Genomic DNA, 25773 nt, shown 5'->3' on the forward strand with positions numbered 1-25773 from the left:
ATTGGAACATGCAACTGTAATTCAAAGCCCATAATAGTTATATCTTGAGGACTACTTTTATGCGGGCTGTGGAATTCTGGGGCTGAAAATCGGGTGAAACCAAGGTAGAAGACTGAAACTCCACATGTGGGAATTCCATAATCAACAGACAAAAGCTCCACCCAAAATTCCTTTTTGAGGAATTCCATTAATTCTGGAAAAGGAAATATACAGATGGTTCTGCTGATAACCAGAAAGTAGTAGTTAGGCATTTTCCAATTTCCTTTTCACTCCACTTACAAATGTTCGAGCAAAATGAATCAGGCCAAAATTCAAACAATTTCTCACCTAAAATTTCTTTTTTTAAATTTTTTAAAACAAACAAAAACAAAACAACACATACCATAAACTTTCCTCAATTTCATCAAGCATGTCGTTTGGTTAGAAACTTTTGTGCATCAGTTTTTACAATTAAAAATAAGATCACTGGTTATCCATCAAACATTTCTCACCTACACTTTCAATGGGAGATATCAAATGAAATTCAAGCATTCTCTAAACTCATCTACCTTTCTTCATATGGATTATCTTGTGTGCAATAAGGGATGATTTATGCTTGAAGTAATGTCCGCAGAACTGGACATTTCAAAGATTTCTCCACGGTGTGAGTCCCCTGGTGTGTCACCAGATTAGAATGATTGCTAAAACCTTTCCCACAGATAGGACATTAAAAGGGTTTCTCTCATGTATGAGTCCTCTGGTGTCTCACCAGGCTGGAACTCCGAATAAAACATTTCCCACAATCAGGACATTCAAAGGGCCTTTCTCCTGTGTGAATCCTTTGGTGACTAACCAACCTGGAATTCTGACTGAAACCGTTCCTACAATAAAGACATTCAAAGGATTTCTCTCCTGTGTGAGTACTCTGGTGTGTCACCAGGCTGGAATTATCACTAAAACGTTCTCCACAAATAGGACATTAAAAGGGTTTCTCTCCTGTGTGAGTCATCTGGTGTCTCACCAGGCTGGAATTCTGACTGAAACATTTCCCACAATAAAGACATTCAAAGGGTTTCTCTCCTGTGTGAGTCCTCTGGTGTTTTACCAGCTGGGAATTCTGACTGAAACCTCTCCCACAATCGGAACATTCAAAGGGTTTCTCCCCTGTGTGAGTCCTCTGGTGTATCACCAGATTAGAATTATCGCTAAAACTTTTTCCACAAATAGGACATTCAAAGGGTTTCTCTCCTGTATGAGTCCTCTGGTGTGTCACCAGGCTGGAATTATCACTAAAACTTTTTCCACAAATAGGACATTCAAAGGGTTTCTCTCCTGTGTGAGTCATCTGGTGTCTCACCAGGCTGGAATTCTGACTAAAACGTTTCCCACAATAAGGACATTCAAAGGGTTTCTCTCCTGTGTGAGTCCTCTGGTGTTTCACCAGCTGGGAATTCTGACTGAAACCTCTCCCACAATCAGGACAATCAAAGGGTTTCTCTCCTGTGTGAGTCCGCTGGTGTTTCACCAGGCCAGAATTATCACTAAAACCTTTTCCACAGACAGGACATTCAAAGGGTTTCTCTCCTGTGTGAGTCCTCTGGTGTTTTACCAGAGTGGAACTCTGACTAAAACATTTCCCACAATCAGGACATACAAAAGGTTTCTCTCCTGTGTGAATCCTCTCGTGTGTCACCAGAAAGGAACTCCGACTAAAACATTTCCCACAATCAGGACATTCAAAGGGTTTCTCTCCTGTATGAGTCCTCTGGTGTCTCAGCAGGCTGGAATTATCACTAAAATCTTTTCCACAAATAGGACATTCGAAGGGTTTTTCTCCTGTGTGAGTCCTCTGGTGTATGACCAGGTGCGAATTCTGACTGTAACGTTTCCCACATTCAGGACATTCAAAGGGTTTCTCTCCTGTGTGCGTGGTCTTATGTCTCAAGAGATGGGAATTTCTAATGAAACTTTCCCCACAATCTCTACACTTACAAGGTTTCTCCATGGAGTGAATCGTCTGATGTGTTACCAGGTGGGAATTACAATTGAAACTTCTCCCAAAGTCTGGACATTGAATGGGTTTTTCTCCTTTTTGATTCCTCTGGTGTTTCATAAATTGGAATCATAACTGAAAGTTTTCCAACAATCAGGAAATTCAAAGCATTTCTCTCCTATGGGAGTCTTCTGGTGTATCATCAGAATTATGACTTTCCCATAATCAGGACATTCAAAAGGTTTTTCTTCTGTGTTCTCTGGTGTCGCTTGAGATGGAAATTTCTAATGATGTTTTCCCCACAATCTAGATACTCATAGAGTTTCTCCCTGGAGTCAATCTACTGATGCATCACCGGACCTAAATTGTTACTAATTTTTTTTCCACAATCAAGACATTCAAAGGGTTTCTCTTTTGTGGGAGTCCTCAGGTGCTTCACCAGGAAGGAATTCACTGAAACATTTTCCACAGAAAGGATGTTCAAACGGTTTTATTCCTTTGTTTGCGTCCTTTTTGTCTCAAGACCTGAGAATTTCTTATGAAACTTTCATACAATCTGCACAGTCATATGTTTTCTCCCTCCTATGAGTTATCTGATGTAGCACCATGTTGCCATGCTCACTAAAACATTTACCGCATTGGGAGCACTTTTGTGGCTTCCCTCTTTTGTGGAGGTCCTTCCATGAACAACAAGGGAGCTTTTGTGACCGTAGTTTTTGCCACATTCAGGTAATTTTTGTGGCTTTCCATCTCCTCTTGTGCATAATCAGCTGTGATTTGCAATGTGTGCTTTTCCCACAATAGGCAAATTTATGAAGCTTTTGCACCACTGATATTCTTGAGGAGGTAAAAAATATGTACAATGCCTTGTTTAAGGGTTCTTTCATTCAAGCTGTCTTTTTCCTCTCAGGGAGAGGCCTGCATTCCTGTCTCTTCTACGTGGCTTTACTATTGATCTTTTCCTTCGAACAGACTTCCAGATATTTCCCTCTTTTGCTGAATTATAAATAATAATTGATCCTTGAGTTCTGCATAATCTGCTTATTCGTTCTTAATTTTCTCTCTTTTGTCAAACAGCTGCTGGAGGAGGAGCAGATTTGTAAGGTTTTCTGCAAGAAATGAAAAATATTTTGATTTTTGGCTTGATTTTCTTCCCTTTTTAACACTGATTATTATTTACAGTTGTTCAGAGTGTGCTCTTATTGCCATCATGTTCATCTGTAAGATTCAAAGAAAAATGTAACTTTAATTGTTTGTAAAACGGTTAGAGATGAGGTGAAAACAGAAGAAAAGTATAGACAATTTTTGCTCATGGAAGTCCTCAGGTACAAATAAAGACAGAAAATACTGTCTACAACCCCTCTGGTGACATCCTTATTCAAGTAGTCCTCATTTAACCTACCACAATTGGAATTGATATTTGCGTCACTAAGCAGCTCAAACATTAAGCATCATGTCACATGACAGTTCCAACTTACATCTGTTGTTCCTCTGTAGTTTTTAAGCTAATCACTGTGGGTTATTAAAGGCAATTTCATATGACTGTGACTTGCAATTTCCTGCCAGTATAACCACTGATTTTGCTTGTCTGAAGCTAGCTTGGAAGGTCACAAATGGAGATCATGAGTGTGGGATGTTGCCGCCATCATAAATGTGCAACTATTGGCAGAAGCGAAGTTGGTGTAACTCCTTTTCCTGCATCTTCAAAACCACAGTCACTGCTGACATGCAATCACGGAACAAGTGCTGGGATTAACACAAATTGTGCATGTTTGCTTCTACTGTGCCATAGTAACTTTGAAGGATCAGGGAAGAAGTGGTAAGTGAGGACTCCCTGTGCAACCAAAGATGGATTAAGCACAATTGAACCTGGAACATGGATGGGACAGGAAATACCATACGTATTGGCAAGATGTGAAGTAAAAAAACTTGTAAATTTTATTCTTCTGTCATTTTCAATACACGTTTGTATTACAAACTATATTAAGAGGGCAACCTCAAGATATAATGGGAGACTTTAACTACCCTGATATCAACTGGGAGACAAAATCTACAGCAAGTAGGAGATTGAATAGATTCCTAACCAACTTAGCTGACAACTTTGTCATCCAAAAAGTAGAGAAGGGAACTAGAGGAAAAACTATACTCGATCTAATTCTTACTAATAGGGAAGCAATAGAAGGAGTTGAAGTTGTTGGAACCTTGGGCAAGTCACCATGTCTTATTGGAATTCAATATAATGCAAACAGAAGCAATAGAATATAATCCAACAAGTGTCTTAAACTTTAGAAGAGCTGATTTTAAGAAATTCATAGCCTAAGCAAAATTTCATGGATAAAAATCCTTAGGAGAAAACAATGCAAGGATTGTGGGAAATATTGGAAAATCTATATATATATAAAAGCAAAATGCCACTCATGCATTATCACAAAATCTCCAGAACCTTAAAGCCTACAAATCTAAGTTTTCCACATATGTTCCTCTTGGCTTCTAGGTGCTCACTAAAAAAAGGTTTTTCAAAATTACCATCAGAGCATTATTATTTCCTATATTATTATTAACATGCTATCATGCTAACTAGTTCTACTCCCCCTCCTAATCAGAAAAGAAATCTGTTCCAAATACAAAACACAAGCAGAGCAGAGGAGATTCAGTTTCGGTTTTACTTTCACAGCAGGAAGCAGCTGTACTACAGAACAGTTGAGCTAACCAATAGCAGGCCCCTTCCTGTCTCCTTGCTCACACAGCAAATACTGTTTCACTTTCAAAGTAGCCCTCTGATGCTAAGGAGTTCTACTCCCCCTCCCCACCCCAAAAGAGGAGTTTCACTTTCACAGCAGCAAGCAGCTTTACTACAGAACAGTTGAGCTAAGCCACGTCCAGTCTCCTTCCTGTCCCCTTCTTGCTCGCACAGCAAATACTCTGAGTTTCCAAACACCCCTCAACTCTCTCACACACTGACAGGACGCTAGCCAGATGAACACTAATGGATGCTGGTAGGCAGAGGCAGATTCGCCTCCCCTTATTCTCCTCAGTTCAGACGAATCTGTTCCTTCTAGTGTAATACCAGTTAAAGGGAAAAGAGGCAAAAATGCAGAAAAAGATTTACAAATGCAATTAGGAAAACATAAGTAAGGGAAGCTGCACACAAGTATCGTCAAACTCATACCCAAGTCAGTAGAAAGGCTGTAAAAAAGTACACATCTAATAACCCCCAATGCTAATCAGTCATAAATGAGATCAATGCCTTGGACTAATAATTATTTCTCTAGTTTTAAATTTGAACCTCAGAAATAAACAATAAACTACCATGTTTCCCCGAAAATACACGTCCTGATAATAAGGCCATGCCACATTTTTCAGGTGGGAAAAATGTAAGCCCTCCCCACAAAATAAGCCCCCTGGACAACACTCCCTCCAGCTAGTCAGAGCACCACTCACGACCTAGTGGCAGACAGCGGTGTTGTGTTTCAGAATGGCAGGTTGAGGGTCCCGGGATGTGCTACAGTGGTGGTGCACCTCTCTCCCCTTGAACCATACTTCCAAGGACTTCCAAGAGGTGATTAATGCTGATAGGAAGCCTTCTGGAGGGCACCAAAGTCGTTTCAATGCCCCCATGACTACAGAAGTGGCTGTTCTCATTGTCGCCCAGGATTTTGAGAAAAGAGATATCGTTCTCCACAGCAGAGAAAACTGGTTGTTATGAATCAGTGAGATGCACTGTGCCTATGAAGCTCTCCAGTACCCTGTGATGTTCTACCATGGAGAAGATGGCTATTACATGAAATTACCGCAGTGTGAACCAAACACCAAAGTTCCTCTCAAGAAGACCATGTCTGCTGCTGCCTTTTACAGCTACAGGATAATGGAGCATGATGGTGAAGAATGCTACCTATTGCTGTTCCAGTTCCGTAACGAAGCACGGGTATCCAATCGACTAGTATGATCATATAAGCCCAGTCCAACACAATATCACTAAAAAGGGAAAACAAGATATCCAAGAAGAAACCAGCATGGTTGCATCAAGATCTCACTGATAAACTGAATGAAAAAAAGGATCAGTATAAAAAATGGAAAGAGGGACACATAACTAAGGCAGAATAGTAGCATATAGCTTGAATCTGCAAAGATGAAATCAAGGTCATGTTGAAAATGAATTAAAACTTACAACAAATATCAAAAATCATTTTAAAACATGTATAAAACAAGAAAAAGGTTAGGGAAACAGTCAGTCCTCAAATGGGAGATGATGGCAAGGGAGTGACAGACAGTTGAGAGACAGCTACTTAATTCATTACCGTTTTTTTCGGAGTATAAGATGCACTTTTTTACTCCAAAAAGAGGGTGAAAATCTGGGTGCGTCTTATACTCTCAATGTAGCCATCTGGGCCGTCTGAAAAAGGGGCAGGCAAAGCAGGCGCTGCAGAGATCGTGATGGCTGGGAAGGAGAGAGGTTTCGCTTTCAGGGCTTCCGGAAGGGCTTAGGCGGTGGCAGCAATGGGAACGATCTCCTTTTTACGAAAGCTTTTCTCATAATGCTAGATTAGGAAGTTAAAAAACCTAAATGGGACACAATCAGGCTTGATTCAAAGGTTTTGGCTCCTGAGATCGATCCATCCAAAACACTGGTACCACAATCTCTGCAGGGCCCACTTTACCTGCCCCTTCTCGGGCAGTTCCAGGCGGCAGAGATGGCGGTAATAGCATTCCTGGGTGACAGCCCACCGATCTCAGGCTGCATTAACAGAGAGATAGAATCAAGATCATGTCAAGTACTAGTGCCACTTTATGAAGAGTAAGATCACACTTAGATAATTGCAGACAGTTTGGTCACCATATCATAAAAAAGATGTTGATACTCTGGAAAGAATGCAGAAAAGAGCAACAAAGAGGATTAGGGGGCTGGAGGCTAAAATATAATTAAGAGGTTGCAGGAATTGGGTATGTCCAGTCTAGTGAAGGGATTAGGGAAGACATGATAGCCATCTTTCAATACTTGAGGAGTTGCCACAAAAGAGGGAGGGGTGTCAACCTATTCTCCAAATATAGGCTCAAGATAGAGAATCTCGATAGATTTGGCCCATATTTAACAATATGAAATTCAATGAAGGGGAAAAAAAGTTTTACGCTTATTCAAGAAAAACCAAATGTACTAGTACAGAATAGGTAGCACTTGGCTCAAGTAATATAATAACTATGAGAGGAACCTTGAAGTCCTAGTGGACAATCATTTAGATATGGGCCAGGTGTGTATTGTAGTGGCCCAAAAAAGGGCAATACAATACTAGGCTGCGTTAAGAGAGAGATAGAATCAAGATCATTTGAAGTACTAGTACCACTTTATAAAGAGTAAGACCATACTTAGACAATTGCAGACAGTTTGGTCACCATATCATAAAAAGTTATTGAGACTCTGGAAAGAACGCAGAAAAGAGCAACAAAGAGGATTAGGGGCCTGGAGGCTAAAATATAATTAAGGGGTTGCAGGAATTGGGTATGTCTAGTCTAGTGAAAGGAACGACTAGGGGAGACATGATAGCCATCTTGCAATACTTGAGGAGTTGCCACAAAAGAGGGAGGGGTGTCAACCTATTCCCCAAAGCCCCTGAAGGCAGGACAAGGAACTGGATGGAAACTCATCAAGGAGAGAAGCAACTTAGAACTAAGGAGAAACTTCCTGGCACTAAGAACAGTGAACCAGTGGAAGGTTTTCCCTTCAGAGGTTGTGGGGGCTCCATCCCTGGTGGCTTTTAATCAGAGGCAGGACAGCCATTTGTCTGAAATGAGGTTGGGTCTCCTGCTTGATCAGGGCGTCTGAATAGAAGACCTGCAAGGTCCCTCCCAGCTCTGTCACAAACCCTCCAGTGATGGAAGCCCCCACAACCTCTGGAGGGAAGCAGAATCCACCTTCACTTGGAAGAGACTTTTCCAATCTTCCCACCAGAAGGAAAACTGCAGCCACCAGTTTCACAGCGTGCAGCACCAGTGGGCTTAAATTTGGGGAGGGAAGGAACCTGCAGCAGCAGCAGCTGAGATGCTTCAGCCCAGTTGCTTCTCTGCTTCCAGGACTCTCCTCCCACCCGCCCTCAACTCACCTTCCAGCTGCTGCTTTGACTCTGGGAAGGGCACAAAAGCCGCTCTGCACACAACTCGCCTCTCATGAGTGATCCGGAAGAGGAAGTTCAGCTGTTCCCAAAGGTGCTTTTTTTCAATAGGCAACTGGACTTTCTTTCTTCTACTCTTCTCGTCGCTTTCCAAACTTTCTAGCAATTCAGTACTCGATGGTTTTAACTCGTTTAAGTTCAACCACAGGTATTATCCGCTTTCTAGGCACAAGTGTTGCCTGTTTGAGCACCATCTCCAGATAGGAGGCAGAAAAAAAAATCCTTCTCCAGTTCCTACCTAAGGCGTTTGCAAGACGTTTCCACTGATTAAATGCTATCAAGTCGTTTTTTACTTCTAGCAACCGACTTTGTAGCTGAGCCTAGTGAAATAGTGAAATGTGATGTTACTTAACCTTGTGAAGATTAGCTATGTGTTGTGCCCTAAAAGTTCATGAAGGTTTTACAGAATTACACAATCAGCTTTCTTAGGGGTGACTCAGTGGAGATCAAAACCTCTCTACATGCCAAAACTTTATGACTCTGAGGCCCCCAGGATTTTAGGACATGGCAGCAGCATCAGGCCAGACACTCCAGGGGAGCTTCACTCTTGCTGGCCAGGGCTGCATCCAAGAGCATCAACCACCAAGCTTCATTCTTGGAGGAGGAAATTTTATTATCTGCTAAATGCCAGGTGTAAATTATATAAATTTGCTTGCACTGAAGTCTCCCATTAGGTCACACAGAGAAACGTATGCAGCAGGGCCTAGAAAATGTAGCCCAAGAAAGAGGACCTGATTGCCTATACATGGCAGAAGAAAATTTTCCCCTCCCCCAATGTCTATTTATCTTTTTATTCTACAGAGGGTTGTTTTTATATATTCTGGTATTACCTTCATGTTAATTTTAATGTGTCTTAGAGAAACACAATGTTCAGTTTCCTCCTCCTGCATCCTGAAAGTCTTCCGGATTTTGAGGCCAGAATTTCCTAGCCAGCATCTCCTTTGCACAAAATATCTGTGAGTCATAAGCAGAGTTTCTGAGAGGTCCCAGTAAGTTGCTGAAGCTTCTAAAAAATACATGGTAAAAAAATATGCACAGAGGTTGTAGCTCAAGAAGAAAAAGCATTGTGGTATTGAGTCCTGGGTTCTTAGGTTCCTGAACAACCCCTGCTGTGATCTTGTCTTCTTGGAGGTGCCTGCTTGTTACTCTGGTGGTAGCAGCACCAAGATGCCTCTTATTCGTTGCAAATTTGCTACATCTTCAAATCCCCATTACTTTAACCTTAAACTGCCTACTATTGACCTCACTTCATTCCTAAGGGTTCTGTAAGGGGCGTGCATAAGCGCACCATTGTGCCCATCATCCCTGTTCTATTGTCCCCATTTATTCGTACCCATTTCATTCATGTTCATGTTTATTCTTATACCTATTATCTTGTAAACAACAAATCAAACAAATAAAATAAATAAAAAATAAACTGCCTTGGTGTTGGAGCTGTGAAAAAGACATTATATGGTGGAAAACATTGCATTTCTAAAAAAGGCATTAAATAGCTTTTTGAATGAAAAAAAACAGGTATTGTCCACATTGCTGTGAAAGAAGGTTTTTTGGTTGGATGTTCTGCTATTTCCCTCGTGTTTGTTTTAATATCCCCTTTTTGTATATTGAAATTCAATTAATATTTATTTCTAATCTGCACTTAATCCTTCATCGTGACATAAACTATTATTATTTTTATACTCAGAACCACACCCATTGCTCTTTCTTGCCTTCTGGGCCTTTGGTTCTAAGCATCAGACATCCCCAAAAGAAAAAAAAGAAGTCACATTCTTTGCAACAAACTCCTGCAACAGCCAGCAAAGCCATAAGCTCTTCCAAGGTCTTCTGTTCCCTGTCTTAGTCCCACTTTATTCCCTCCCAAATTCACAAATCCAAGGCTGATAAATATAATTTGTCCCCACTGGGGTAGTTTTTTAAAAAATAATTTTATTTACAGTTATTTTTTTATACATCCGTAACAGCTTGGTGAACAGTGTATTGTCTGGGTCAATGTATTTTATACACAACACTAATAATAATATTGTTTCAACTTCTAACGTTTATGTGTATATACAGTAACGTTAACGTACTCCATTATGTATCAATATACATACTATTCCCAATTTCTACTTTCTACGTGTTTTCAGAACAATTAAAAGCACCCTCAAGTCTCTCTGATCTGATCAATTTTTAATCTTTTACCAATAACATGTGTTCCACCCCCATATTTTGGTATAAAGGAGGGATTGTAAGAAGTTAGCACCCACCCTTTCCCAGAAGAATGAAATATTGTAGGAAATATTAAAAAGGCAGAATATTATACCTCCCTGGATGAGAAAAGAAATATGCTCTTGGAAAGCACAACACAAAAGATCTTCACCCTCAGAATATAATAGGATTAGCCCTCTACCCATCTAGCAACAGAACTCACCACATGGAACCTAGGGAGATTGTATCACCCTGCAAGGCTCAACCAAGCCTGGGACTCAAGACAACCAATCAGAATACATTTCTTACACAGGAACAGGAAGCTCCAAGGCGGCCCAAGAGAGGGTATACTCTCTCACACACAGCCATGTGCTCATTTTCCCCAGGGCCTCAAACCATGTGGTCCTGTCCACCATTAAACCATCTTTCCAAGCAGCCTTAAAAGAAGTCCTGAGAGGAATGAAAGAAATAGAAGCATCTCCCATGTGTTGGGAAAACAGCTTCACATTATCTTACCCCCACATTCACAGCAATGCTGCCAATACCCATTTCTTTCATTCTCAAAAGCTATTTAAAGAGCAGCACAATGCTTTTTTAGAAATGAAACATTTTCCACCATATAATTTCTTTCTCACTTCTCCAACACCAAGGCTGTTGCAACAAATTTGTCAACATCTTGGTGCTGCTACCACCGAGGTAACAAACAGGCACCTCCAAGAAGAAAAAATCACAGTAGGATGTTAGAAGAAAAATCCATCTGGTTCAGTTCCAAGCCGGGAGAGAAGGTTTGGAAATTAATGAGCAGAACCACAGCATGCAGTTCTGGCACAGCTGACAAATTAGCTTGTTGAGTGCAAGGATTTTTATACACTTTACAGTATTTTGTAATTTTTATGTCTCCTTTGTGTGCTTTTATTATTTGATTATTTTTACTTGTTTCGCAAAGGCTCATGATGGGACTTAATTATCACTTCATTTGTCCTAATCCTGTCAGACATATGTAATTGATTTTATCCTGTTATCTATTCCCTCTAGCCTTCATTCCTTAATGGGCCGGTATTGTTTCCATTTTTCTCAATGCATGGGGTTAAGGCAGTGTTTCCCAAACTTGGCAACTTGAAGATGTCTGGACTTCAACTCCAAGGGAATGCTGGCTGGGGAATTCTGGGAGTTGAAGTCCAGACATCTTCAAGTTGCCAAGTTTGGGAAACACTGGGTTAAGGCAAGGGTCCGCATATGGCCCACTGAAGCCATTAATCCAGCCCACGCAGGACCACGAGGTTGGCCCGACCGCATTGCCCCGCCCACCCATCAGCCAAGTGCAGGACTTACCTTCGGGAGCTCCACGGGCTGGAACTGAAAGGTAAGGTCAACAATTTTGGTCTGCAGAATGCTTCTGGAGATGGGGTGTGTGTGAAAGAAGCTGAAAAAATGGGTGAAAATGGCCAGGTTTTGGCTAAAAAATGAGCCATTTTGGCCTGCGGAATGCTTCTGGAGCTCTGGAGGGTGAAAAACTGGATGCATAGAGGCCCCAGGAGGCCATAAAAAGGGCAAAACCGGCCTGTTTTTCATTCTCTCCACCTCCAGAAGATACATAAAGAGATAGACAGAGAGAGAGACACATAGGGAAAGAGAGAGAGACAAAAAGCGAAGGAGATAGAGTGATAGAAACAAGAAAATGGGGAACATTAGTGTAGACCTTTTATATAACAAAATGAAAATAATAAGAGAAAATGTGGACAAATTGAATAATGAGACTATAAATTAATATAAATATGTATTATTATTAGAAATATATAAGCACATTGAATGCAAGGGTATGTTTAACTTGATTAGTTGTATTTGTATTAGAATGTATGACACTCAGGTGCCACACTGTTCACGCATTGATTTGATATTTTAATTAAAAAAAATAAAACTTAAAAAGAAAGAGAGAGAGAATAAGAGAGGAAGAGAGAGAGGGAGAGACAGAAAGAAAGGGAGGAGAGAGAAAAAGACAGAGAAAAGAGAGAGACACACATATAGAGGGAGAGACAGAAAGAGAGAAAAAGAGAGAGAGAGAGAGAGAGAGGGAGGGAGGGAGGGAGGGAGAGATGTGGACTGTAAGTTCCTTGCGGCTGAGAAGAATTGCTGCAAAACTTGAAGTGGACCACTAGACTCCTGAACAATTGAAAAATGATCTAGTAAAAAGAAAAGGCAACAGAAAGAGCAACATGCAAACAAAAGCTAATAAAATACCCACAGGAACAAAACAAATTGAAAGTTTAATTTTTGTGCATTGTTCAAAGGACAGTTGAATTGGCCATGCCCATGTAGTCACATGACCATCTAGTCACGCCCAGCTGGTCCAGCCCTCCCAACAGTCTGAGGGACCATAAATTGGTCCCATTTTTAAAAGTTTCAGGGCCCCTGGGTTAAGGTCATGTCCTGTCCTTAATCCCATCACCTGGAGATGAGGATATTTTCTTTGTGAATAGGCTGGCCCAGGATTTCTTAATGAGCATCTGCTGTAGGCTATTAGGGAAGATTGGGAGCTGCTCAATATGAAAATGTGCTGCTCAAACACTATACTTTTCCACTCACACTGAAAAAAAATTAGAGGGAACATTGCACCCAGCGCTTCTCTCGGGTGCCCGGGCCCAACAAGCAGCTTTTCCAAGAATCGGGGAGATGCGCCGGTGGAGGAGACAAGCTTCGATTGCTTGTCGATGGAGCTCCAGGAAGAAGGGCTTGCTTTGGCCCTGGGCAGGAGCAGCAAGGAGGCAATGGCAACGGCATGAAAGGAAGCCCCGTGACTGGAGACTCAGCCACCAGAGCCTGGAAAAAAAATCACCATGTTCGGCACCACGGGTATGATGGACCTGGCCACCCTGATGAAAGCCCTGGAGGTGGGTGGGGCAGTTGGGTGGTCATTGGCAGGGGACAACACAAACGGGTGACCTGTGAAGGGGCTATGAAAGAAGCGCTCACGATGAGGCTGCTTCCCTAAAGAAAGCGGTGCAGCTGCTGACAATTGCAGGGCGTGTACCGTAAGAGCAGCTCCTCGCACTGTGGCTGCTGCAATAAGTATGAGAAGCCCAGCCAATGTTTTGACATTTAACATCTCCAGCCCAATGAGCTTAGGCCTCCCTGTTCCCATAACCAGCCTTTGCTTTGTGGAAAGCATGCCTTTCCTTCCCCGGACATTGCCAGCCTCTGTCCCCATTAAAAAAAAAACCTTCATGCATAAAAAGAATATTGACTTGCTGTGCCAACCACTCCCAAATAGCATTCCTTTCCCCAAAGTCAGGACATTCAAAAGGCTTCTCTCCTGTGTGAACCATCTGGTGCACTGCCAAACTGGAATTTCGACTGAAACATTTCTTACAATCTGGGCATTCATATCGTTTCTCTCTTGTGTGAGTCCTCTGGTGTATTATCAGCTTGGTCTGCTTGCCAGGGAGAGGCAGAGCCTCACCACTGTCATCATGAAAAGAAAAAAAATGTAAAAAGAAAAGGGCTGAGCTAGTTGCTGCCAGAGTCACCGTGTGGATGACTCTGCTTAGTGCTTAACTGTTTAAAAAAGCTTCTAAGAAACTACAGGAGGAAGCGGGAGAAGGAGATGCCTCATCTAGTCTGACTTTATGATCACTCAAGCAGAGCTAAGCAAGGGTTAAAAGCCAAAAACTTCCTGACGTAATGAGGCACGTCATTCTCCTGCCTCCTCCTGTAGAGGGTGCTTTTTTTGAGCGTTTCTTAAACAGTTAAGCAGAGTCATCCACATGGTGACTCTGGCAGCAAATAGCTCAGTCTTCAGCTCTTGTCTTTTTCCTTTTACATTTTTTTCTTTTCATGATGGCAGGCAAGAGCAGAGTAGAAATCCTCTCTGAAACAGCTGGAAAAGGTATGTGATTGCATGCAGAGCTACATTGCTTTACACACACACACACACACACACGGATAAAAGTATATAAGCCCAGCTTCACTGACTACAAGTTTGAAAAGGCAACATGGCTCCACCTGCAATCAAAGGCTCGGATCAGAAGGTAGCAAAGGAATTGGGGGGGGGGGAGTATGGCAGAGGAGCTGCTTTCAAGCCATTGGAAAATATATCCAATCCAACTTCTGTGTTTGTGTTTGAGAGAAGGGGTAGGGAGGAAGAGAGGGAGGAAGGAAGGTGAGGGAGAAAAAAAATGATGGAAACTTTTTCGCAAAGGAGAAAAACAAATGCTGTTGCTTTAAATCGGAACTGAGCATGCCTGGCTGTGGAATTCTAGGAGTTGAAGTCCACAAATCTAAAAAAATTGAAACCCCTGTGTCAGTGCCTCACCAGCCATAAATCTCACCGCACATAACTGCTGCTTGCTATAGCTTTTGCCACATTGGGAAAACTGGTAGGGCTTTTCTCTGGTGTGAGCTTTTCCATGAACAACTGGGAAGCCATTCTGATTAAAGCTTTTGCTGCATTGGGAACACTGATATGGCTTTTCTCCAGTGTGGATCCTCTCAAGCATAATTCTACAATCTTTGCTTTTGTCACAATAGACACTGACATTATTGCATTCTCAAGGACATAAAAAATACTCTTGGAGAAGGAGGAGCCAACGTTGCAACAACACAACGTGCGATCTCGACAGTCCGGTCTCGACAGTCCGAGACCACTGTTGACACTTTTGCCACTGGACGGTCCAGTATGATCTAAGCCATCTCGGAGACATGGTGATCAGGAAGACAAAGCCTTGCTGGTCTCAGGGACACCACAAAGTCCCTGATTGACCCAAGGGAAGCGCTTCAAGCCGGCGGCAAACAGGCAGTCCCCAGGCTGGGGATCCAACGTGTGTGTGTGTGTGTGTGTGTGTGTGTGTGTGTGTGTGTGTGTTGGAGACGGCTCTGGAAGGAAGCAAAAATGAGTCCATTGGGTGAGGTTTTTTTTTTTTACTCTGAGAAAGATTGCCGAAAGAAAAAAAATTTTTAAAGATAAATTAGTCCTTAAAGTAAAAGAATAAAGCGGTGAATTTAATTCTTATTGGACTGCCTTGGAAAGTGTTTGTTCTTTCTTGTAACGATATTTTGTGGATTGAAGGGATTGTAATGTTTCCTGTTTCTCCGCTTGAAGTGAATGGATAGATTTTTTTTCCTCTATTTTTTACCACCTTATTTTTTCGCTTAAATTAAAACTCTCTTTTTTATTTTAACAAATTCTCCCTTCTATTTGTTATTAAATCCCACCAAAGACAATTAAAAAATTTTGTTTTCCATAAAATAGAGAAAAGTATGAAAAAGTGGAATCTGCCATTTGGAAGCCAGAGTCTGAAGTTCCTTCTTTAAAACAATGTATCCTTTGTTTATTCCTATTTGATCTTACTGACTTTGTAACTGAAGGGTTTGCAACTTGCTTACAAAATTTGATAAAGAGTCAAAGAGTCAATTGCTTTTTGCAGATGCTCTTGGAAAATATTTTGGCTAGAGAAGGAAAAGGAAAGAAAAAGATAGAACCCTTCTCCTTTGATGTGTACAAAAGAACTTGTGCTTAAGTTAACCTAAAACAAATAAATAAATAAATACACACACACACACACACACACACACACACACACACACACACACACAAAGACAAAAGAAGCTTGGAAGGCTAGAGTGGCAGTGGCTATCAGACTCCTCTTTTCTTTTTTTTCTACTTAATTTTTTGGGGGGGAAAATGGATCAATATCCAGATGAGGAAACCTTAAAATTTTGAAACATCCTGGCTGGAATTCGAAATATTTTAGAAGGATTTGGGAGATTTGAGAGAAGTTGGATAGACTATTGTTTATCACAACAAAAGATGATGGGGTTGGAGCCCCAAAAATTAAAGAAGAGAATGAAAATATAGAAGATAAAGACAAGACAATAGATGAACTTATTAATGGAGCAAATATGGGTGAAAGCGGAAAGAAGGGAAGATGGAAAAGTGAATTTGACAATTTGGAGCTTTATCCCAGATTTCAAGATATAGGAGGAAAAAAAGGGGTGATAATGATGGAGCTAGTGAGTGATCGTGGGCGCACCACGGTTCGCCCACATAACACCGATCCTCCGTGAGCTGCGCTGGCTATCTGTCGATCTCCGGGTGCACTTCAAGGTCCTACTCACCACCCATAAAGCGCTCCATGGTAGTGGATCTGGCTATTTGAGAGACCGCCTTCTGCCAATTACATCCCTGCGTCCCATCAGATCGCATAGAGCTGGCTTCCTCCGTATTCCATCCGCCAGTCAGTGCCGACTGGCGACTACTCGGAGGAGAGCCTTCTCTGTTGCGGCTCCGACGCTATGGAATAATCTCCCCGTGGAGATTCGTACCCTCACCACCGTCCAGACCTTCCGCACAGCCCTCAAGATCTGGCTAGCCCGTCAGGCCTGGGGATAAGTTTTTACTTTCGCCCCTCCCGAATGTCGAGTGAATGTTGTGTTTTACTGTTTAATTTATTCTCGTTCACACTTCTTTTTGTATTTGTCCTACACTCCCTTTCCCCTTTTATTGTAAGCCGCCCCGAGTCCCCTCAGGGAAAAGGGCGGCCTATAAATGTATAATAAATACAAATACAAAATACAAGCTAAGAAAAGAAACCTATTCAGAAATAAGTTTGACAACCAAAGACAAGCTAATGTTAATAACAATTCAAGGGCAACGAGACTATTTGAGAGACCTTTTAAGCAATAAAGCGTGGAGAGAAGTTTATAAAAACTTTATAAAGGAGCTGAAAAGAGAATTGACAGAACAATTGACAAGAGAGATAAGACTGTTTTGCCATTGGAAAGATACAGGTTGATAATGAAAGTTGATGATAAAAAGTTAGCTAATTTTGGTGATTAATAAGTAGGGATTTTAGTATTTTGTAGATTGTTTTAGATTATTATTGAATGTTTATTCGTTAACATATAATTAACTATGACAATAATGAAATGATAACCTTAATTAGTATAAGTAACCTGGTTATAAATTCTAAATTGGGACTTGGCGAAAAGACATAAATTTTATTAATACATTTTTGTTTAGATCTTGTTATAAAGGTATAATTACTTTGGGTCTGAAGAGAGGAGATGTGATATAAATACTAAATAATTTTTTCGTTAACCACAATAATAACAAGGAAATGTTAATGGATATTTTTGGTGATTAATAAGTAGGAATGTTAGCATTTTGTAGATTGTTTTAGATTTTTATTAAATGTTCATTTGTTAACATATAATTAACTATAACAATAATGAAATAATAATTTTAATTAGTAAAAATAACATGGATATTAATTGTAATTTGGGACTTAGGGAAAAGACCTATAAATTTTATTAATAAATTTTTGTTTAGATCTTGCTATAAAGGTATAATTTCTTTTGGGCCTGATGAGAGGAGATATAAATAGTAAATAAATTTTAGTTAACTACAATAATAACAAGGAAATGTTAATGGATAATGTTTAATGATATATATATATATATATATCATTATATATCTAATATATATATATATTAGATTTTATTTATTTATTTATCAGCACAAATAAAAAAACACACACATATATATGTGTGTGTGTGTGTTTTTTTTTATTTGTGCTGATAAATAAATAATGGGAGACTAGTATAGATCTATTTCAAGCTATTTAGCTCTCATCAGCTAGCCATACCCTTACTGGGATTTGAACCTGGGCTATATTGCATACTAGGCATACTAGGCAGAGATCTTAGCCATTAGGCCACAGGCTCTTATCCGTTATCAGCGAAGCCAGGGTGAAAGGTATCTATTAGATTTTTACAACCCCTGGTAAGCCCCAATTATGGGAGGAAGCTAACTGCTTCTATCATCTGTCATTCGGCTCGTCACAAGAGTCCATCACGACAGAAACTCAATATTTTTACTGTTGCCTTTGTTATATTTGTGTTTTTTTTAATTTGTGCTGATAAATAAATAAAGGGAGACTAGTATAGATCTATTTCAAGCTATTTAGCTCTCATCAGCTAGCCATACCCTTACTGGGATTTGAACCTGGGCTATATTGCATACTAGGCATACTAGGCAGTATATATATGTTATACTAGTAAAAGCAAATTGGATATAAGCTTTAAACTATGAGTTGGGGGGGAAGGGGGGGAAATGCTTAGATATCTTACTAACTGAATTTGTTTCAGAATATGCCATAATGGTGTAATGTTATTGGAGGTTTATTGAAACTGCGAATGAATGCCAGTAGGTGGTTGTGTCTTTAAATACAAATGATTTTAGATAAAAACATGTTTAAATAATTGTAATTAAATGAGAATTGTGGTACAGTGATAAGTAAGATATATAAATTTTCTATTTTGATTTAAAATGTACAATTCAATTTGAATGAAGTATATGTAAGGATTGTGGAAGAAATAGATTCCTACGGCAGGCAAACCTGGCCCTGCACTAGGCCTCCAAGCCTTTTCCACAGCTTTGAGTAGACAGTGTTCTGCCTCGTGAGTTGCACATTTGATTAATGGCGGCATCAGGGACAGCAGGAGGATTCAGGTAGTTAAGGAAAGCAATTTCACTTAACAGCCATTGGAACATGCAACTGTAATTCAAAGCCCATAATAGTTATACCTTGAAGACTACTTTTATGCGGGCTGTGGAATTCTGGGGCTGAAAATCGGGTGAAACCAAGGTAGAAGACTGAAACTCCACATGTGGGAATTCCATAATCAACAGACAAAAGCTCCACCCAAAATTCCTTTTTGAGGAATTCCATTAATTCTGGAAAAGGAAATATACAGATGGTTCTGCTGATAACCAGAAACTAGTAGTTAGGCATTTTCCAATTTCCTTTCACTCCACTTACAAATGTTTGAGCAAAATGAATCAGGCCAAAATTCAAACAATTTCTCACCTAAAATTTCTTTTTTTAAAAAAATTTTTTAAATTTTTTAAAACAAACAAAAACAAAACAACACATACCATAAACTTTCCTCAATTTCATCAAGCATGTCGTTTGGTTACAAACTTTTGTGCATCAGTTTTTACAATTAAAAATAAGATCACTGGTTATCCATCAAACATTCCTCACCTACACTTTCAATGGGAGATAACAAATGAAATTCAAGCATTCTCTAAACTCATCTACCTTTCTTCATATGGATTACCTTGTGTGCAATAAGGGATGATTTATGCTTGAAGTAATGTCCGCAGACTGAACATTTCAAAGATTTCTCCACAGTGTGAGTCTTCTGGTGTGTCACCAGATTAGAATGATTGTTAAAACCTTTCCCACAGATAGGACATTCAAAGGGTTTCTCTCATGTATGAGTCCTCTGGTGTCTCACCAGGCTGGAACTCCAAATAAAACATTTCCCACAATAAGGTCATTCAAAGGGTTTCTCTCCTGTGTGAGTCTGCTGGTGTTTCACCAGGCTAGAATTATCACTAAAACTTTTTCCACAAACAGGACATTCAAAGGGTTTCTCTCCTGTGTGAGTCCTCTGGTGTTTCACCAGACTGGAACTCTGACTAAAACATTTCCCACAATCAGGACATACAAAAGGTTTCTCTCCTGTGTGAGTCCTCTGGTGTGTCACCAGGCTGGAATTATCACTAAAACTTTTTCCACAAATAGGACATTCAAAGGGTTTCTCTCCTGTGTGAGTCATCTGGTGTCTCACCAGGCTGGAATTCTGAATGAAACATTTCCCACAATAAGGACATTCAAAGGGTTTCTCTCCTGTGTGAGTCCTCTGGTGTTTCACCAGCTGGGAATTCTGACTGAAACGTTTCCCACAATCAGGACAATCAAAGGGTTTCTCTCCTGTGTGAGTCCGCTGGTGTTTCACCAGGCTAGAATTATCACTAAAACTTTTTTCACAAACAGGGCATTCAAAAGGTTTCTCTCCTGTGTGAGTCCTCTGGTGTTTCACCAGACTGGAACTCTGACTAAAACATTTCCCACAATCAGGACATACAAAAGGTTTCTCTCCTGTGTGAGTCCTCTGGTGTTTCACCAGAGTGGAATTTTCACTAAAATCTTTTCCACAATTAGGACATTTGAAGGGTTTTTCTCCTGTGTGAGTCCTCTGGTGATTGACCAGGTGCGCATTCTGACTGTAATGTTTCCCACAATAAAGACATTCAAAGGGTTTCTCTCCTGTGTGAGTCATCTGGTGTTTTACCAGGTGGGCGTTTTGACTGAAAGTTTTCCCACAGTCAGGACATTCAAAAGGTTTCTCTCCTGTGTGAGTCATCTGGTGTGTTACCAGCTGGGAATTCCGACTGAAACCTCTCCCACAATCAAAACATTCAAAGGGTTTCTCCCCTGTGTGAGTCCTCTGGTGTGTCACCAGGCTGGAATTATCACTAAAACTTTTTCCACAAATAGGACATTCAAAGGGTTTCTCTCCTGTGTGAGTCATCTGGTGTCTCACCAGGCTGGAATTCCAACTGAAACATTTCCCACAATAAGGACATTCAAAGGGTTTCTCTCCTGTGTGAATCCGCTGGTGTTTCACCAGGCTAGAATTATCACTAAAACATTTTCCACAAACAGGACATTCAAAGGGTTTCTCTCCTGTGTGAGTCCTCTGGTGTATGACCAGGTGCGAATTCTGACTGTAACGTTTCCCACATTCAGGACATTCAAAGGGTTTCTCTCCTGTGTGAGTCTGCTGGTGTCTCAGCAGGCTGGAATTATCACTAAAATCTTTTCCACAAATAGGACATTCGAAGGGTTTTTCTCCTGTGTGAGTCCTCTGGTGTATGACCAGGTGCGAATTCTGACTATAACGTTTCCCACATTCAAGACATTCAAAGGGTTTCTCTCCTGTGTGCGTGGCCTTATGTCTCAAGAGATGGGAATTTTTAATGAAACTTTCCCCACAATCTCTACACTTACAAGGTTTCTCCATGGAGTGAATCATCTGATGTGTTACCAGGTGGGAATTACAATTGAAACTTCTCCCAAAGTCTGGACATTTAATGGGTTTTTCTCCTTTATGATTCCTCTGGTGTTTTACAAATTGGAATCATAACTGAATGTTTTCTGACAATCAGGATATTCAAAGCATTTCTCTCCTATGGGAGTCTTCTGGTGTATCACCAGAACTGTGACTTTCCCATAATCAGGACATTCAAGGGGTTTTTCTTCTGTGTGACTTCTCTGGTGTCTCTTGAGATGGAAATTTCTAATGATGTTTTCCCCACAATCTAGATACGCATAGAGTTTCTCCCTGGAGTCAATCTACTGATGCATCACCAGACCTAAAATTGTGACTAATTGTTTTTCCACAATCAGGACATTCGAAGGGTTTGTCTTTTGTGGGAATCCTCAGGTGCTTCACCAGGAAGAAATTCACTGAAACATTTTCCACAGAAAGGATGTTCAAACGGTTTTATTCCTTTGTTTGCGTCCTTTTTGTCTCAAGACCTGAGAATTTCTTATGAAACTTTCACACAATCTGCACAGACATATGTTTTCTCCCTCTTATGAGTTATCTGATGTAGCACCATGTTGCCATGCTCACTAAAACATTTACCGCATTGGGAGCACTTTTGTGGCTTCCCTCTTTTGTGGAGGTGCTTCCATGAACAACAAGGGAGCTTTTGTGACCATAGTTTTTGTCACATTCAGGTAATTTGTGTGGCTTTCCATCTCCTCTTGTGCATAATCAGCTGTGATTTGCAATCTGTGCTTTTCCCACAATAGGCAAATTTATGAAGCTTTTGCACCACTGATATTCTTGAGGAGGTAAAAAATATGGACAATGCATTTTTTAAGGTGCTTTCATTCAAGCCGTCTTCTTCCTCTCAGGAAGAGGCCTGCATTCCTGTCTCTTCTACGTGGCTTTACTATTGATCTTTTCCTTCGAACAGACTTCCAGATATTTCCCTCTTTTGCTGAATTATAAATAATAATTGATCCTTGAGTTCTGCATAATCTGCTTATTCGTTTTTAATTTTCTCTCTTTTGTCAAACAGCTGCTGGAGGAGGAGCAGATTTGTAAGGTTTTCTGCAAGAAATGAAAAATATTTTGATTTTTGGCTTGATTTTCTTCCCTTTTTAACACTGATTATTATTTACAGTTGTTCAGAGTGTGCACTTATTGCCATCATGTTCATCTGTAAGATTCAAAGAAAAATGTAACTTTAATTGTTTGTAAAACGGTTAGAGATGAGGTGAAAAAAGAAGAAAAGTATAATCAATTTTTGCTCATGGAAGTCCTCAGGTACAAATAAAGGCAGAAAATACTGTCTACAACCCCTCTGGTGACATCCTTATTCAAGTAGTCCTCATTTAACCTACCACAATTGGAATTGATATTTGCGTCACTAAGCAGCTCAAACATTAAGCATCATGTCACATGACAGTGCCAACTTACATTTGTTCCTCTGTAGTTTTTAAGCTAATCACTGTGGGTTGTTAAAGGCAATTTCATATGACTGTGACTTGCAATTTCCTGCCAGTATAACCACTGATTTTGCTTGTCTGAAGCTAGCTTGGAAGGTCACAAATGGAGATCATGAGTGTGGGATGCTGCCGCCATCATAAATGTGCAACTATTGGCAGAAGCGAAGTTGGTGCAACTCCTTTTCCTGCATCTTCAAAACCACAGTCACTGCTGACATGCGGTCACGGAACAAGTGCTGGGATTAACACAAATTGTGCATGTTTGCTTCTACTATGCCATAGTAACTTTGAAGGATCAGGGAAGAAGTGGTAAGTGAGGACTCCCTGTGCAACCAAAGATGGATTAAGCACAATTGAACCTGGAACATGGATGGGACAGGAAATACCATACGTATTGGCAAGATGTGAAGTAAAAAAACTTGTAAATTTTATTCTTCTGTCATTTTCAATACACGTTTGTATTACAAACTATATTAAGAGGGCAACCTCAAGATATAATGGGAGACTTTAACTACCCTGATATCAACTGGGAGACAAAATCTACAGCAAGTAGGAGATTGAATAGATTCCTAACCAACTTAGCTGACAACTTTGTCATCCAAAAAGTAGAGAAGGGAACTAGAGGAAAAACTATACTCGATCTAATTCTTACTAATAGAGGAGTGATAGAGGGAGTTGAAGTTGTTGGAGTGACCATGTCTTACTGGAATTCAATATAATGCAAACAGAAGCAATAGAACAGTGGTGGGTTTCAAAAATTGTTCGAACCTACACTGTGGGTGTGGCCTCCTTTGTGGGAGTGGCTTGCCGCCCATGTGACCGGATGGGAGTGGCTTGCCGCCCATGTGACCGGATATGAAGATGCCGACGACACTTGTCAGAACCACCTTAAATTACCTCCCACACAGCACTGGCATGCATAAGAATATGATGTAAACTTGTTTTTTAAAAGACATCTTTGGTTTGCGTTAAAACAACTTCAACACACGCAATGTTCTGATTGCACCACAAACGCAGTAGTCATCCTTACCTTTCACAGAGGCACTGAGTTTTATAAATATGAGCATGATAGTGTAGAATAATCATATCCAAGGACCAGGAGTGGGTTTCAAAAAAGTTTGGAACCTCTTCTGTAGGTGCGACCTGCTTTCCAGGTCCACTGGTGGAACCTCTTCTAACCGGTTTGGTAGATTTGACGAACCGGTTCTACCGAATAGGTGCGAACTGGTAGGAACCCACCTCTGCAATAGAATATAATCCAACAGAAGAGTTGATTTTAAGAAATTCATAGCCTAAGCAAAATTTCATGGATAAAAATCCCTAGGAGAAAACAATGCAAGGATTGTGGGAAATATTGGAAAATCCATATATATATATATATATATTTTATATATATATATATAAAAGCAAAATGCCACTCATGCATTATCACAAAATCTCCAGAACCTTAAAGCCTACAAACCTAAGTTGTCCACGTATGTTCCTCTTGGCTTCTAGGTGCTGACTAAGAAAAGGTTTTTCAAAATGACCATCAGAGCATTATTATTTCCTATATTATTATTAACATGCTATCATGCTAACTAGTTCTACTCCCCCTCCTAATCAGAAAAGAAATCTGTTCCAAATACAAAACACAAGCAGAGCAGAGGAGATTCAGTTTTGGTTTTACTTTCACAGCAGGAAGCAGCTGTACTACAGAACAATTGAGCTAACCAATAGCCAGGCTCCTTCCTGTCTCCTTCTTGCTCACACAGCAAATACTGTTTCACTTTCAAAGTAGCCCTCTGATGCTAAGGAGTTCTACTTCCCCTCCCCACCCCAAAAGAGGAGTTTCACTTTCACAGCAGCAAGCAGCTTTACTACAGAACAGTTGAGCTAAGCCACGTCCAGTCTCCTTCCTGTCTCCTTCTTGCTCGCACAGCAAATACTCTGAGTTTCCAAACACCCCTCAACTCTCTCACACACTGATAGGACGCTGAATACTAATGGATGCTGGTAGGCAGAGGCAGATTCGCCTCCCATTATTCTCCTCCTCAGTTCAGACGAATCTGTTCCTTCTAGTGTAATACCAGTTAAAGGGAAAAGAGGCAAAATGCAGAAAAAGATTTACAAATACAATTAGGAAAACACAAGTAAGGGAAGTTGCACACAAGTATCGTCAAACTCATCCCCAAGTCAGGAGAAAGCCTGTAAAAAAGTACACATCTAATAACCCCCAATGCTAATCAGTCATAAATGAGATCAATGCCTTGGACTAATAATTATTTCTCTAGTTTTAAATTTGAACCTCAGAAATAAAGAATAAACTACCGTGTTTCCCCGAAAATACATGTCCTGATAATAAGGCCATGCCACATTTTTCAGGTGGGAAAAATGTAAGCCCTCCCCACAAAATAAGCCCCCTGGACAACACTCCCTCCAGCTAGTCAGAGCACCACTCACGACCTAGCGGTATCCCGAAGGCGCCAAGCTGCAATGGGGGGGGGGGCAAAGGCTTGTGCTGTTTGGCGCCTTTGTGATACTGCTAGGTCAGTGAGTGGTGCTGTGCCCAACTGGAGAGGGGGATTGCTGGGCAGTTGCTCCCTTGCAAGCAGGCTCCCGAAGAACCAGGCACAGCCTCAGGGTCAAATGGCTATGTTGCGCTATCGCAGCAGAACTACACAGCAGCCATGAGGTGACCATGCTCAGGAGCAGCCATCTGGCAACCCCCCTTTCCAGCCAGGCACAGCACCATTCACTGACCCAGGGGTATCGCCAAGCAGCGGGAGCACCTGTTCGCCGCCCTCCGGCTCCCACAGCTTGGCGCCTTCGGAATGACCCTAGGTCAGTGAATGGAGCTCTGCATGGCTGGAGAGGAGGGTTGCGTGAGCAGCTTTTCCACTCCCCGCTCATGCACCTCCCAGCCTCACGATGCCCTTGACTAATTCTCCCTGCAGAGCCAGGGCATCTCCACTGCCGCCGCCACCTGCCACTGCTGCATGGTTTTTTCTGCGGCTTGGAAAGCACGGAGGTAGGATGCTGAGTCTTCTGGAAGTTGCCACTCTGGGAATACGCTTTATGGTTGTACGCTCTGGGAGTATGC

The 25773-nt window shown here is 40.9% G+C and overlaps 1 protein-coding gene and 2 pseudogenes across 1 annotated transcript in view; 1 reads left to right on the forward strand and 2 right to left on the reverse strand.

The window, feature by feature from the left end:
* The window catches only part of LOC116504800 (zinc finger protein 850-like), a 361571-nt gene that overhangs the window by 267524 nt on the left and 68274 nt on the right, over nt 1–25773 (forward strand). The gene's annotated exons all lie outside the window — the stretch shown is intronic.
* LOC116504767 lies at nt 408–25177 on the reverse strand (annotated as a pseudogene).
* Nucleotides 19282–23760, reverse strand: LOC116504759 (annotated as a pseudogene).

The sequence above is a fragment of the Thamnophis elegans genome, chromosome 2 (assembly GCF_009769535.1).
Source record: "Thamnophis elegans isolate rThaEle1 chromosome 2, rThaEle1.pri, whole genome shotgun sequence".
NCBI classification, from domain to species: Eukaryota; Metazoa; Chordata; class Lepidosauria; order Squamata; family Colubridae; genus Thamnophis; species Thamnophis elegans.